This window comes from Castor canadensis, chromosome 11 (genome assembly GCF_047511655.1).
Source record: "Castor canadensis chromosome 11, mCasCan1.hap1v2, whole genome shotgun sequence".
In the NCBI taxonomy this organism is placed as follows: domain Eukaryota; kingdom Metazoa; phylum Chordata; class Mammalia; order Rodentia; family Castoridae; genus Castor; species Castor canadensis.
The window spans coordinates 100,054,437-100,068,591 of NC_133396.1; the positions used below are offsets into that span (position 1 = coordinate 100,054,437).

Sequence of the window (14,155 nt, forward strand, 5' to 3'; positions counted from 1 at the left end):
ACTCGCCCTGTCCCTTGGCCGTTCTTCACCCTGAAAGTTAAGCCCATGGCTCCCAAACCTCTAGACAGGAAGTCTTCTCTCCTAACAGTCACACGCCGTGTGTCTCCTACACGGTCACGCAGTCATCCAAGCACACCAGGGACCTCAAAGTACCTCCACTAACATCATCGCATATGCACACTCTATGTTCTCTAGGCTGTGCTTACCCACGACAAGTCTTCTCATCCCTCCGAACCACCTTAACCGCCCCTCACGCCCTACAACCCACAACTTTGCTCAAGGATTCTGACCTGCATCTGTCCCTTGGGTCTCTTTTAATCTAGGCCCCCAAACACATACCTGACAAGCCCATGTGTGGCCTCCCAGGGAATTATTCACGATTCTGGTCCACTTGCCCTTCCTACCTCCTTCTCACATCACCTGGATATTCTCTCGCTCTCTCCTCTCTTTCTCTCCCTTTGTCTGTCTGTGTATGTCTTCTCTTTCTCTGTGTCTATCTCTGTCTCATCTGTCTCATCTGTCTCTCTCCTCTTTCTTTCACCCTCTCTCTCCCTTTGTCCGTCTCTCTTTCTGGCTCTCGTTCTAGCTGTCTTTGTCTGTGTGTCCCTGTCTGTCTGTCTGTCTGTCTGGTAATGTCTTCTTTCTCTGGGTCTATCTTTCTCCCTCTACTCTCTCTGTCTCTCATCTCTCTTTCACTCTGTCTCCCTGTCTCTACAACTCTCCCTGTGCACTGTCTGGCACCCTGGAGTACTTCCCGACTCACCCCAGAGCCACTCGTTATTCTGGTCGCCTCCAGACCATCTGGCCCGGGGGGTCACCGGGTACCTCTCTGACCACAAGGGGTTGGATCTTCCTTCCACCGGTCGCCAATCGGATGTTCCTTTCCGCCTCCAGACTCGCCCTCCCGGCAGGCCCGCTGCCCCTACCCAGGCCCTGGGCTCCCCACCCAGCCGCCAGGCATCCCTCGCCATGCCCCTGTCTCCCAGGTCCTCAGTTGACAACGTCTGACCGCTGGAGCTCCCCTGACCTGGCCTCCCAGGGCTCCTGGGATCTCGAGCCAGCCCCTCGTCCACAGTGGAAGCGGAGGACAGCGCCATCCTCGGGCGAGTCGCTCCCACGCTCCCATCCATGGGGTGGTCCTCAGAATCTCTGCCCGACTGCCAGCGGGGCTCTCAGCCCTGCCCGCCCATCATGCTCGCACCTGGGCGCACTCTCCCGCACACACACACACAACACACACACACACACACACACACACACACACACACACACACACACACACACACACACACCTCTTCTAGCCACCATCCAAGCCCGGGCGCCATGTGTCCTTCTGTCCTCTTTCTGCTGTCACGACCTTTGTCCCGGCCTGCGCGGTGTCCCGCCCGGGACGACGGTTCCCGTTCATCCACCCAAGACCCACGGGCAAGAAAACTGCCCTGGCCGCCGGTCGGGGTGTGTATCGCCATAGGGAATCCTCTCCGGGCGCGGCCGCGGCGCCTTGACCTCGCCCTAGTCCCGCCCACAGCACACTATGGGTCCTTGACTGGACGTCAGCGGTCATCTTCGCTGTCAACAAACTTTGGGCAGCCAGCCGACTGAGCTGTGCGGTTGACTTTGGGGAGCAGTCACAGAGCAAGCCGGACAGAGGGATGAAGAGCCGGGTGGCCCTGTGGTGAGGCGGCAGTGGGGAACTACTCCAACACATCCAATCTAGGCGCTGTGTAGATGGACATTCTCCATTTGTCCCTGGCCATCTGGGGATAGGATTCCGAGCCTAGGTATTGCCAGCCAATGTCCCCCCACCCTCGTGGCCCACTCCCGCTCGGGTCAGCTTGGCCCTTGGCTGTGTCACCACCAATTTCTTCATCGCCCGGCTTCTGCTACCGCCAAACGCCCACCCGGTGGTCTAGCTCCCCACACGTCTCCACACACCTCCGCCTCCCTGGCTCAGGCTCCGCTAGCGCCGACGGCCTTCCCCCCCACACACCCCCACCGGCACCCCCTTCAAAGCCGCTGTCACACACAGGTGGAGCCCTTGACCGAGCAGTGTCGTGGGACAGTCCTGGCCCCTTAGAGGCCCCCACTACTGAGTGGATGGGTGGCTGGGTTGGCAGGGTGGTTGAGCGAATGAGTGGGTGGCTAGGTGGGAGGGTGAGAGAAGCAGTGAAGGAGTGGGTGGCTGATTGGGAAAGTGAGCGGGCGGGTTAGAGGAGTTCATGAGGGAGGAAGCAGCCAGTGAGAGAACGGGCGATGGGGCGATGGGGCGAGGGGTGAGGGAGCGAAGGAGCCAGTCTGGCGTTGCCAGCCGTGTGGTATTCCAATCACGAAATCCACGTGGAGTTTCCTTTCACAAAACAGCAAGAGTTTCTGTAGGAGGCAGCCGAGCACGAGGAACCGGGAGGGCCCGAGTCTCCAACTCACCTCTCCGTGCATTGGATTTTGAGGCTCTCTATCTATGGGCTGAGGCCAGGGGGAAGGTGACTGAAGTCTCAGGAAGAGCAGGTGAAGCGGATGAAGGGCACGGTGTTTCTTGAGGCATGAAGAGCAAGGAACCGCTCTGGTTTTCCCTCAGTTCTCAGCACCTTGTGCGTGCGTGGGTGCTTGTGCCTTCTGTGTGAAAGGAGAGGGGACGGCAGGGGAGGGGAAGGGAGGGGAGGGGACTGGGGGGACAGCGGAGGGGAGGGGAAGGGAGAGGCGGGAAGCTGTAGCGAGAGGAGTGAGGAACCAGCGATCGTCCTGCATTGGTGGGTGGGTGCTGTTGGCCGCTGGTGATGGTAGTGGTGGTAGTGGTGGTGGCGATGGGGGTGGTGGTGACGGCGATGGGGGTGGTGGTGGAGGGTGGTGGGTCCGCTGGCAGCCAGAGGAGTAGAGAGGCTGACCTGGCCTGTGTGCGTGGGGCTGCGAGGGCCCTTGGGTGAGCCTAGGGCAAGGAAGAGGGGACACGCTGAAGGGTGAAGATGGGTGGAGGGCGGGCGAGCGGGCCAGCCAGGAGAAAAGGAAGCGCTGACGGACAAGGGCTGGGCGGGAAGTCCCGTCTCATTGGGGCGTAGGTGGACCGGGCGGGCCTGTTGGCCAAAAGGGGAGGTGTGGTGCGAAGACGAAGCCGACGTCGGTGGTGGACGGCGGAGAAGAAGAAGAAAGGCTTCCCTGACCGGGAATCGAACCCGGGCCGCGGCGGTGAGAGCGCCGAATCCTAACCACTAGACCACCAGGGAGCGTCGGCCTGCGTCCCCCGCGCTCCCGCCCTGGAGCCAGCGCCTCCTCTCGAGCTGGCAGCTGGCAGCTGGCAGCTTGGCGCCTGGCGCCTGGCACCTGCACCGCCGGCTGGGCTTCACTTGCTAACCAAATCCCGCCAGCCCACCCGGCGCCCCTGGCAACCCGACCGCCCTCAGCCTTAGCAGCTCCCCTCCTGCTCGGGGCACCCTCAAAACATCGCCGCGCCTCCTTCTGCCACACACCCTCCCGCGCCTGCAAGCACAGCTGCGTGCCAGCCCGGCCGCCCTCTGCGGCCCCGGGTCTCGGCAAAAGGTCAGCCCGCTGCGTTGGCCGGGAATCGAACCCGGGTCAACTGCTTGGAAGGCAGCTATGCTCACCACTATACCACCAACGCCGCACGGCCCGGCCAGCGCCCACAGGCCGGCCGGGACTGCCACGAGCGAGCGCCGCCACCGCCTGACGCGGGCCTGCCCGACGCCCGCAGCTCTTGGCTGCCACGGCGCCAAAAAGCGCCAGCCCAGCCCAGCCCAGCCCAGAGCCCAGCAGCTCCGCTGCGCCGGCCTTCTGCTGCAGCCGTGCTGCTCCCGACTGAGCCCTCGGCTCCACGTTGCGGCGTGGGGCCGGGCGCGGGGCCCAGCGACGCCGCCGCCACGGCCCGACAGCCAGAAGGACGGTCCTCACTCACTCGGTCGCCTCCCACGCTTTCCTGCCCCTGCCGGCCTCACGGAGCCCACTCCCACAAGGACTTCGGGTGGCGCGGGCCTGGCCTGGCCTGGCCTGGCCGGGCCCAGCAGGGCGGGCAGGGCCGCTCGTCTGGGGCGACCACGTGGCAGGCCAGGTACCAGGTGGCGGTGGGCGGAGGGAGGAAGAAGGGCACGCCCCTTGAGGGCGAGAGGCTGGGTCGCAGACCTCGCGCCGGTGGCCAAAAAGGGCGGCTGCCTCCCCGTCGGGGAATCGAACCCCGGTCTCCCGCGTGACAGGCGGGGATACTCACCACTATACTAACGAGGACAGCGACGCCCGCCCCGCCCTCTGGGCGCCAGTCCGCTGTCCCGAGCCCTGGTACGCCCGGCCCTGCCCTCCCTCGTCCGCCTGCCCACCGCAAGCATCTGGCACGTGCGGGACACACGCTCACACAACAAAGCACTCTGGACAAAGGCGAGGCGAGCCGACCCGGTCCGGAGCCTGACCTCGAGCTGCACCCGGCTGCCACCCAGCCAACCCGGTGCGCCCTGCCCCGCCGCCTCCGACGCGGGCATCGAGCCACCGCGCCGGGAGGAGGGGAAGACGCGCGGACTAGCAAGCGCCGCTCGGGGAGGAGGGGAGGAGGGCGTGGCGGCCTGCACGCCGCAGCGAGCGGCAGAGACTGACTTGGCTTGCCCTCCGCCGCTTGCGCACCCACGCCGAGGAACGGTACCGGGCGTCCGCGCCGGGTCCCAGCCAGGGGAGCGGCCACGCGCCCAGGCCCGCCGTCAGGATGGCCGAGCGGTCTAAGGCGCTGCGTTCAGGTCGCAGTCTCCCCTGGAGGCGTGGGTTCGAATCCCACTCCTGACAAGCCCACCTTTTAGCCCCAGAGACGCCCACCGATGCCCTCTTCCCGGCTCGCGCCCTCTTTGCCCACTCTCCAATCTCTCGCCCCCGTGGTCGCACGCCTCCGCCCCTCCGCTCCTGGCGCCCACCCGAAAGGCTCGCGCATAAACGCCAGTGTCGCAAGCGCCGGCGCCTTCAACCCTCCGCCACAGGCCATTCGGACACGCAGAGGTGGTTTCTCTGAATCACCTCCTCGGCTCTTTCCCCAGAGGAAAAGAGCCTCTCTTTCTTTGGCCCGCAGGTGGTACGGGAGCCGGCGAGGAGGGGCAGTGGGGATTCGGGTCCACGGGACACGTCGACCATCCCACAAGACCCTCCATCCTCTGCCTACACACACACACACACACACACACACACACACACACGCACACATCGACGCCCCCATTCCCCAGGCGCAGAGCACCCGGCAGGCCAGGCCAAACCCGCAATGATAGCCACCCCCCCCTCACCTTCGCCCTCTACCACCCCGGGCCAGCCCATAAACTCCAAGCCCCTGCCGAGACCACCTCGGCGCCACACCTCACCCCCAGGCCCCCAGCGCCAAGCGCACCAGCGCCTTGGGTCCCCATCTCTGCGCGTCGAGGCGCTGAGCACAACAGGCGCGCTCAGCAGCGCCTGCCGCAGGTCACCTGTCCTGATTGGGATTCAGGCACGGGCCACGTTTGCGGCAGCGTGACGGGCCTGGGCGGCGGAGAAAGGGCAGACCGGGGCGAGTCCGCTTCTCCCCGCTCCCACCCCCGGCCCCTCCCCAGCGCGCGACACTTCTGCCTTCCCGCACACACCCGCTGGCACCGCCACCGCCGCCACGACCACCACGATCCAGCAGCCTCTCCTTCTGGTTGCTCCTTTGCTCCCTGCGCCATCGGGCCCCTGGTGCACGCTCCAGGCGAACAGTGTGTGGCTCAGCTCGCCTCCGACCGGGGACCAGTGTCCCGCGGGACAACTGGTGAGCGCCGGCTGTGGCTGCGTCGGATGGCGACCGCCGCCGGTGCATGGGTGGTTCAGTGGTAGAATTCTCGCCTGCCACGCGGGAGGCCCGGGTTCGATTCCCGGCCCATGCAGCGCCTGGTCCCCTTTTGGTCCTCCAGACCCAGCGCCTAAGCAGAGCGCAGCCTCCTTCCGCTCCAGCTGCACCCCCCTGGCCTGCACCTGCACCAGCACCTACGCACCTGCCCCGCTCGCTTGCTCGCTTGCGTCTGGGCTCGCCTCACACGCGACTCACCCAACTGGGTCCCACCCGCCGGCCCCTTGCAAGACAGTTCCCTCACCCCTGGCGCCTCTCACACCTGCCTCCTCATCCCTTGCATCTCTCTCGCTCGCTCTCCCTCGCCCTTCTGTCACCAGCAATCTATTCTGCGTCCAGGCGTCCCCAACCGCAATGCATCCTTGCACTCACTCGCCCTGTCCCTTGGCCTTTCTTCACCCTGAAAGTTAAGCCCATGGCTCCCAAACCTCTAGACAGGAAGTCTTCTCTCCTAACAGTCACACGCCGTGTGTCTCCTACACGGTCACGCAGTCATCCAAGCACACCAGGGACCTCAAAGTACCTCCACTAACATCATCGCATATGCACACTCTATGTTCTCTAGGCTGTGCTTACCCACGACAAGTCTTCTCATCCCTCCGAACCACCTTAACCGCCCCTCACGCCCTACAACCCACAACTTTGCTCAAGGATTCTGACCTGCATCTGTCCCTTGGGTCTCTTTTAATCTAGGCCCCCAAACACATACCTGACAAGCCCATGTGTGGCCTCCCAGGGAATTATTCACGATTCTGGTCCACTTGCCCTTCCTACCTCCTTCTCACATCACCTGGATATTCTCTCGCTCTCTCCTCTCTTTCTCTCCCTTTGTCTGTCTGTGTATGTCTTCTCTTTCTCTGTGTCTATCTCTGTCTCATCTGTCTCATCTGTCTCTCTCCTCTTTCTTTCACCCTCTCTCTCCCTTTGTCCGTCTCTCTTTCTGGCTCTCGTTCTAGCTGTCTTTGTCTGTGTGTCCCTGTCTGTCTGTCTGTCTGTCTGGTAATGTCTTCTTTCTCTGGGTCTATCTTTCTCCCTCTACTCTCTCTGTCTCTCATCTCTCTTTCACTCTGTCTCCCTGTCTCTACAACTCTCCCTGTGCACTGTCTGGCACCCTGGAGTACTTCCCGACTCACCCCAGAGCCACTCGTTATTCTGGTCGCCTCCAGACCATCTGGCCCGGGGGGTCACCGGGTACCTCTCTGACCACAAGGGGTTGGATCTTCCTTCCACCGGTCGCCAATCGGATGTTCCTTTCCGCCTCCAGACTCGCCCTCCCGGCAGGCCCGCTGCCCCTACCCAGGCCCTGGGCTCCCCACCCAGCCGCCAGGCATCCCTCGCCATGCCCCTGTCTCCCAGGTCCTCAGTTGACAACGTCTGACCGCTGGAGCTCCCCTGACCTGGCCTCCCAGGGCTCCTGGGATCTCGAGCCAGCCCCTCGTCCACAGTGGAAGCGGAGGACAGCGCCATCCTCGGGCGAGTCGCTCCCACGCTCCCATCCATGGGGTGGTCCTCAGAATCTCTGCCCGACTGCCAGCGGGGCTCTCAGCCCTGCCCGCCCATCATGCTCGCACCTGGGCGCACTCTCCCGCACACACACACACAAACACACACACACACACACACACACACACACACACACACACACACACACACACACCTCTTCTAGCCACCATCCAAGCCCGGGCGCCATGTGTCCTTCTGTCCTCTTTCTGCTGTCACGACCTTTGTCCCGGCCTGCGCGGTGTCCCGCCCGGGACGACGGTTCCCGTTCATCCACCCAAGACCCACGGGCAAGAAAACTGCCCTGGCCGCCGGTCGGGGTGTGTATCGCCATAGGGAATCCTCTCCGGGCGCGGCCGCGGCGCCTTGACCTCGCCCTAGTCCCGCCCACAGCACACTATGGGTCCTTGACTGGACGTCAGCGGTCATCTTCGCTGTCAACAAACTTTGGGCAGCCAGCCGACTGAGCTGTGCGGTTGACTTTGGGGAGCAGCCACAGAGCAAGCCGGACAGAGGGATGAAGAGCCGGGTGGCCCTGTGGTGAGGCGGCAGTGGGGAACTACTCCAACACATCCAATCTAGGCGCTGTGTAGATGGACATTCTCCATTTGTCCCTGGCCATCTGGGGATAGGATTCCGAGCCTAGGTATTGCCAGCCAATGTCCCCCCACCCTCGTGGCCCACTCCCGCTCGGGTCAGCTTGGCCCTTGGCTGTGTCACCACCAATTTCTTCATCGCCCGGCTTCTGCTACCGCCAAACGCCCACCCGGTGGTCTAGCTCCCCACACGTCTCCACACACCTCCGCCTCCCTGGCTCAGGCTCCGCTAGCGCCGACGGCCTTCCCCCCCACACACCCCCACCGGCACCCCCTTCAAAGCCGCTGTCACACACAGGTGGAGCCCTTGACCGAGCAGTGTCGTGGGACAGTCCTGGCCCCTTAGAGGCCCCCACTACTGAGTGGATGGGTGGCTGGGTTGGCAGGGTGGTTGAGCGAATGAGTGGGTGGCTAGGTGGGAGGGTGAGAGAAGCAGTGAAGCAGTGAAGGAGTGGGTGGCTGATTGGGAAAGTGAGCGGGCGGGTTAGAGGAGTTCATGAGGGAGGAAGCAGCCAGTGAGAGAACGGGCGATGGGGCGATGGGGCGAGGGGTGAGGGAGCGAAGGAGCCAGTCTGGCGTTGCCAGCCGTGTGGTATTCCAATCACGAAATCCACGTGGAGTTTCCTTTCACAAAACAGCAAGAGTTTCTGTAGGAGGCAGCCGAGCACGAGGAACCGGGAGGGCCCGAGTCTCCAACTCACCTCTCCGTGCATTGGATTTTGAGGCTCTCTATCTATGGGCTGAGGCCAGGGGGAAGGTGACTGAAGTCTCAGGAAGAGCAGGTGAAGCGGATGAAGGGCACGGTGTTTCTTGAGGCATGAAGAGCAAGGAACCGCTCTGGTTTTCCCTCAGTTCTCAGCACCTTGTGCGTGCGTGGGTGCTTGTGCCTTCTGTGTGAAAGGAGAGGGGACGGCAGGGGAGGGGAAGGGAGGGGAGGGGACTGGGGGGACAGCGGAGGGGAGGGGAAGGGAGAGGCGGGAAGCTGTAGCGAGAGGAGTGAGGAACCAGCGATCGTCCTGTATTGGTGGGTGGGTGCTGTTGGCCGCTGGTGATGGTAATGGTGGTAGTGGTGGTGGCGATGGGGGTGGTGGTGACGGCGATGGGGGTGGTGGTGGAGGGTGGTGGGTCCGCTGGCAGCCAGAGGAGTAGAGAGGCTGACCTGGCCTGTGTGCGTGGGGCTGCGAGGGCCCTTGGGTGAGCCTAGGGCAAGGAAGAGGGGACACGCTGAAGGGTGAAGATGGGTGGAGGGCGGGCGAGCGGGCCAGCCAGGAGAAAAGGAAGCGCTGACGGACAAGGGCTGGGCGGGAAGTCCCGTCTCATTGGGGCGTAGGTGGACCGGGCGGGCCTGTTGGCCAAAAGGGGAGGTGTGGTGCGAAGACGAAGCCGACGTCGGTGGTGGACGGCGGAGAAGAAGAAGAAAGGCTTCCCTGACCGGGAATCGAACCCGGGCCGCGGCGGTGAGAGCGCCGAATCCTAACCACTAGACCACCAGGGAGCGTCGGCCTGCGTGCCCCGCGCTCCCGCCCTGGAGCCAGCGCCTCCTCTCGAGCTGGCAGCTGGCAGCTGGCAGCTTGGCGCCTGGCGCCTGGCACCTGCACCGCCGGCTGGGCTTCACTTGCTAACCAAATCCCGCCAGCCCACCCGGCGCCCCTGGCAACCCGACCGCCCTCAGCCTTAGCAGCTCCCCTCCTGCTCGGGGCACCCTCAAAACATCGCCGCGCCTCCTTCTGCCACACACCCTCCCGCGCCTGCAAGCACAGCTGCGTGCCAGCCCGGCCGCCCTCTGCGGCCCCGGGTCTCGGCAAAAGGTCAGCCCGCTGCGTTGGCCGGGAATCGAACCCGGGTCAACTGCTTGGAAGGCAGCTATGCTCACCACTATACCACCAACGCCGCACGGCCCGGCCAGCGCCCACAGGCCGGCCGGGACTGCCACGAGCGAGCGCCGCCACCGCCTGACGCGGGCCTGCCCGACGCCCGCAGCTCTTGGCTGCCACGGCGCCAAAAAGCGCCAGCCCAGCCCAGCCCAGCCCAGAGCCCAGCAGCTCCGCTGCGCCGGCCTTCTGCTGCAGCCGTGCTGCTCCCGACTGAGCCCTCGGCTCCACGTTGCGGCGTGGGGCCGGGCGCGGGGCCCAGCGACGCCGCCGCCACGGCCCGACAGCCAGAAGGACGGTCCTCACTCACTCGGTCGCCTCCCACGCTTTCCTGCCCCTGCCGGCCTCACGGAGCCCACTCCCACAAGGACTTCGGGTGGCGCGGGCCTGGCCTGGCCTGGCCTGGCCGGGCCCAGCAGGGCGGGCAGGGCCGCTCGTCTGGGGCGACCACGTGGCAGGCCAGGTACCAGGTGGCGGTGGGCGGAGGGAGGAAGAAGGGCACGCCCCTTGAGGGCGAGAGGCTGGGTCGCAGACCTCGCGCCGGTGGCCAAAAAGGGCGGCTGCCTCCCCGTCGGGGAATCGAACCCCGGTCTCCCGCGTGACAGGCGGGGATACTCACCACTATACTAACGAGGACAGCGACGCCCGCCCCGCCCTCTGGGAGCCAGTCCGCTGTCCCGAGCCCTGGTACGCCCGGCCCTGCCCTCCCTCGTCCGCCTGCCCACCGCAAGCATCTGGCACGTGCGGGACACACGCTCACACAACAAAGCACTCTGGACAAAGGCGAGGCGAGCCGACCCGGTCCGGAGCCTGACCTCGAGCTGCACCCGGCTGCCACCCAGCCAACCCGGTGCGCCCTGCCCCGCCGCCTCCGACGCGGGCATCGAGCCACCGCGCCGGGAGGAGGGGAAGACGCGCGGACTAGCAAGCGCCGCTCGGGGAGGAGGGGAGGAGGGCGTGGCGGCCTGCACGCCGCAGCGAGCGGCAGAGACTGACTTGGCTTGCCCTCCGCCGCTTGCGCACCCACGCCGAGGAACGGTACCGGGCGTCCGCGCCGGGTCCCAGCCAGGGGAGCGGCCACGCGCCCAGGCCCGCCGTCAGGATGGCCGAGCGGTCTAAGGCGCTGCGTTCAGGTCGCAGTCTCCCCTGGAGGCGTGGGTTCGAATCCCACTCCTGACAAGCCCACCTTTTAGCCCCAGAGACGCCCACCGATGCCCTCTTCCCGGCTCGCGCCCTCTTTGCCCACTCTCCAATCTCTCGCCCCCGTGGTCGCACGCCTCCGCCCCTCCGCTCCTGGCGCCCACCCGAAAGGCTCGCGCATAAACGCCAGTGTCGCAAGCGCCGGCGCCTTCAACCCTCCGCCACAGGCCATTCGGACACGCAGAGGTGGTTTCTCTGAATCACCTCCTCGGCTCTTTCCCCAGAGGAAAAGAGCCTCTCTTTCTTTGGCCCGCAGGTGGTACGGGAGCCGGCGAGGAGGGGCAGTGGGGATTCGGGTCCACGGGACACGTCGACCATCCCACAAGACCCTCCATCCTCTGCCTACACACACACACACACACACACACACACACACACACGCACACATCGACGCCCCCATTCCCCAGGCGCAGAGCACCCGGCAGGCCAGGCCAAACCCGCAATGATAGCCACCCCCCCCTCACCTTCGCCCTCTACCACCCCGGGCCGGCCCATAAACTCCAAGCCCCTGCCGAGACCACCTCGGCGCCACACCTCACCCCCAGGCCCCCAGCGCCAAGCGCACCAGCGCCTTGGGTCCCCATCTCTGCGCGTCGAGGCGCTGAGCACAACAGGCGCGCTCAGCAGCGCCTGCCGCAGGTCACCTGTCCTGATTGGGATTCAGGCACGGGCCACGTTTGCGGCAGCGTGACGGGCCTGGGCGGCGGAGAAAGGGCAGACCGGGGCGAGTCCGCTTCTCCCCGCTCCCACCCCCGGCCCCTCCCCAGCGCGCGACACTTCTGCCTTCCCGCACACACCCGCTGGCACCGCCACCGCCGCCACGACCACCACGATCCAGCAGCCTCTCCTTCTGGTTGCTCCTTTGCTCCCTGCGCCATCGGGCCCCTGGTGCACGCTCCAGGCGAACAGTGTGTGGCTCAGCTCGCCTCCGACCGGGGACCAGTGTCCCGCGGGACAACTGGTGAGCGCCGGCTGTGGCTGCGTCGGATGGCGACCGCCGCCGGTGCATGGGTGGTTCAGTGGTAGAATTCTCGCCTGCCACGCGGGAGGCCCGGGTTCGATTCCCGGCCCATGCAGCGCCTGGTCCCCTTTTGGTCCTCCAGACCCAGCGCCTAAGCAGAGCGCAGCCTCCTTCCGCTCCAGCTGCACCCCCCTGGCCTGCACCTGCACCAGCACCTACGCACCTGCCCCGCTCGCTTGCTCGCTTGCGTCTGGGCTCGCCTCACACGCGACTCACCCAACTGGGTCCCACCCGCCGGCCCCTTGCAAGACAGTTCCCTCACCCCTGGCGCCTCTCACACCTGCCTCCTCATCCCTTGCATCTCTCTCGCTCGCTCTCCCTCGCCCTTCTGTCACCAGCAATCTATTCTGCGTCCAGGCGTCCCCAACCGCAATGCATCCTTGCACTCACTCGCCCTGTCCCTTGGCCTTTCTTCACCCTGAAAGTTAAGCCCATGGCTCCCAAACCTCTAGACAGGAAGTCTTCTCTCCTAACAGTCACACGCCGTGTGTCTCCTACACGGTCACGCAGTCATCCAAGCACACCAGGGACCTCAAAGTACCTCCACTAACATCATCGCATATGCACACTCTATGTTCTCTAGGCTGTGCTTACCCACGACAAGTCTTCTCATCCCTCCGAACCACCTTAACCGCCCCTCACGCCCTACAACCCACAACTTTGCTCAAGGATTCTGACCTGCATCTGTCCCTTGGGTCTCTTTTAATCTAGGCCCCCAAACACATACCTGACAAGCCCATGTGTGGCCTCCCAGGGAATTATTCACGATTCTGGTCCACTTGCCCTTCCTACCTCCTTCTCACATCACCTGGATATTCTCTCGCTCTCTCCTCTCTTTCTCTCCCTTTGTCTGTCTGTGTATGTCTTCTCTTTCTCTGTGTCTATCTCTGTCTCATCTGTCTCATCTGTCTCTCTCCTCTTTCTTTCACCCTCTCTCTCCCTTTGTCCGTCTCTCTTTCTGGCTCTCGTTCTAGCTGTCTTTGTCTGTGTGTCCCTGTCTGTCTGTCTGTCTGGTAATGTCTTCTTTCTCTGGGTCTATCTTTCTCCCTCTACTCTCTCTGTCTCTCATCTCTCTTTCACTCTGTCTCCCTGTCTCTACAACTCTCCCTGTGCACTGTCTGGCACCCTGGAGTACTTCCCGACTCACCCCAGAGCCACTCGTTATTCTGGTCGCCTCCAGACCATCTGGCCCGGGGGGTCACCGGGTACCTCTCTGACCACAAGGGGTTGGATCTTCCTTCCACCGGTCGCCAATCGGATGTTCCTTTCCGCCTCCAGACTCGCCCTCCCGGCAGGCCCGCTGCCCCTACCCAGGCCCTGGGCTCCCCACCCAGCCGCCAGGCATCCCTCGCCATGCCCCTGTCTCCCAGGTCCTCAGTTGACAACGTCTGACCGCTGGAGCTCCCCTGACCTGGCCTCCCAGGGCTCCTGGGATCTCGAGCCAGCCCCTCGTCCACAGTGGAAGCGGAGGACAGCGCCATCCTCGGGCGAGTCGCTCCCACGCTCCCATCCATGGGGTGGTCCTCAGAATCTCTGCCCGACTGCCAGCGGGGCTCTCAGCCCTGCCCGCCCATCATGCTCGCACCTGGGCGCACTCTCCCGCACACACACACACAAACACACACACACACACACACACACACACACACACACACACACACCTCTTCTAGCCACCATCCAAGCCCGGGCGCCATGTGTCCTTCTGTCCTCTTTCTGCTGTCACGACCTTTGTCCCGGCCTGCGCGGTGTCCCGCCCGGGACGACGGTTCCCGTTCATCCACCCAAGACCCACGGGCAAGAAAACTGCCCTGGCCGCCGGTCGGGGTGTGTATCGCCATAGGGAATCCTCTCCGGGCGCGGCCGCGGCGCCTTGACCTCGCCCTAGTCCCGCCCACAGCACACTATGGGTCCTTGACTGGACGTCAGCGGTCATCTTCGCTGTCAACAAACTTTGGGCAGCCAGCCGACTGAGCTGTGCGGTTGACTTTGGGGAGCAGTCACAGAGCAAGCCGGACAGAGGGATGAAGAGCCGGGTGGCCCTGTGGTGAGGCGGCAGTGGGGAACTACTCCAACACATCCAATCTAGGCGCTGTGTAGATGGACATTCTCCATTTGTCCCTGGCCATCTGGGGAT

At 64.4% G+C, this 14,155-nt stretch overlaps 1 protein-coding gene and 10 non-coding genes across 11 annotated transcripts in view; 5 read left to right on the forward strand and 6 right to left on the reverse strand.

The window, feature by feature from the left end:
* The window catches only part of Apoa2 (apolipoprotein A2), a 450,260-nt gene that overhangs the window by 282,250 nt on the left and 153,855 nt on the right, over nt 1–14,155 (forward strand). The window lies entirely within an intron of this gene.
* Trnae-cuc (transfer RNA glutamic acid (anticodon CUC)) lies at nt 3,147–3,218 on the reverse strand. Its single transcript has one exon. It is a non-coding gene; the product is annotated as a tRNA-Glu (tRNA).
* On the reverse strand, nt 3,542–3,613 carry Trnag-ucc (transfer RNA glycine (anticodon UCC)). The gene has a single exon. It is a non-coding gene; the product is annotated as a tRNA-Gly (tRNA).
* Nucleotides 4,159–4,230, reverse strand: Trnad-guc (transfer RNA aspartic acid (anticodon GUC)). Its single transcript has one exon. It is a non-coding gene; the product is annotated as a tRNA-Asp (tRNA).
* Trnal-cag (transfer RNA leucine (anticodon CAG)) lies at nt 4,691–4,773 on the forward strand. The gene has a single exon. It is a non-coding gene; the product is annotated as a tRNA-Leu (tRNA).
* On the forward strand, nt 5,800–5,870 carry Trnag-gcc (transfer RNA glycine (anticodon GCC)). Its single transcript has one exon. It is a non-coding gene; the product is annotated as a tRNA-Gly (tRNA).
* Trnae-cuc (transfer RNA glutamic acid (anticodon CUC)) lies at nt 9,353–9,424 on the reverse strand. The gene has a single exon. It is a non-coding gene; the product is annotated as a tRNA-Glu (tRNA).
* On the reverse strand, nt 9,748–9,819 carry Trnag-ucc (transfer RNA glycine (anticodon UCC)). The gene has a single exon. It is a non-coding gene; the product is annotated as a tRNA-Gly (tRNA).
* Trnad-guc (transfer RNA aspartic acid (anticodon GUC)) lies at nt 10,365–10,436 on the reverse strand. Its single transcript has one exon. It is a non-coding gene; the product is annotated as a tRNA-Asp (tRNA).
* Nucleotides 10,897–10,979, forward strand: Trnal-cag (transfer RNA leucine (anticodon CAG)). Its single transcript has one exon. It is a non-coding gene; the product is annotated as a tRNA-Leu (tRNA).
* Trnag-gcc (transfer RNA glycine (anticodon GCC)) lies at nt 12,006–12,076 on the forward strand. Its single transcript has one exon. It is a non-coding gene; the product is annotated as a tRNA-Gly (tRNA).